The sequence below is a fragment of the Helobdella robusta genome (assembly GCF_000326865.2).
Source record: "Helobdella robusta unplaced genomic scaffold HELROscaffold_456, whole genome shotgun sequence".
Classification (NCBI taxonomy): Eukaryota; Metazoa; Annelida; class Clitellata; order Rhynchobdellida; family Glossiphoniidae; genus Helobdella; species Helobdella robusta.
Window position 1 is genome coordinate 1 of NW_008705121.1, and position 1,009 is coordinate 1,009.

Genomic DNA, 1,009 nt, shown 5'->3' on the forward strand with positions numbered 1-1,009 from the left:
CTATTATCATCATCATTTCCACACTGTCGTCATCTTCGTCCTATCATCATCATCACCACCATCATCATTCCATCATCATCAACATCATCATCATCATCATCATCGTCATCGTCATCGTCATCACCATCATCATCATCATCATTCCATCATCATCATCATCATCATCATTCCATCATCATCATCATCATTCCATCATCATCGTCATCATCACCACAACAACATCATCATCCTCATCGTCGTCATCGTCACCAGGAGATGACTATCAGAAAAAGCAGCACGTATTCCTGCGATCTACCGGCCGAACGTCAGCTACCGCTGCCACCAGCTCCAAAGCTCTCTGGGAGGTCGAGGTGGTAGTAGTAGTACTAGTAATGATAATAATAATAATAATAATAATAATAATAATAATAAGAATAATAATAAGAATAATAATAATAGTGATGATGGTGATAATAATTACAAATAAATAAACAAATAAATAATGATAATTATTTCAAGGTCGTGAACTTTGACCCTTGTCGTGGAGGCGTCGGAACATGGAGCAGTTCCTACAGATTTAAGCACCTGGCTAGCGAACAGTATCTAGCAGCTAAGGTATGTATGTATGTATGTATGTATGTATGTATGTATGTATGTATGTATGTATGTATGTATGTATGTATGTATGTATGTATGTATGTATGTATGTATGTATGTATGTATGTATGTATGTATGTATGTATGTATGTATGTATGTATGTATGTATGTATGTATGTATGTATGTATGTATGTATGTATGTATGTATGTATCTATGTATCTATGTATGTATGTATGTATGTATGTATGTATGTAAGTGGGTGTGAGTATGCTACCAAACATACAAACAAACATACAAAATCAGCCTGATGACGATCTGAAAAGTAAGACAACCATTGAGAACAGTTCAGCCAACAACCAAACTGATCAACAACAAAAACAACAACAACAACCAATACAACATGTATCTACAACACAAACAACAACGTCAT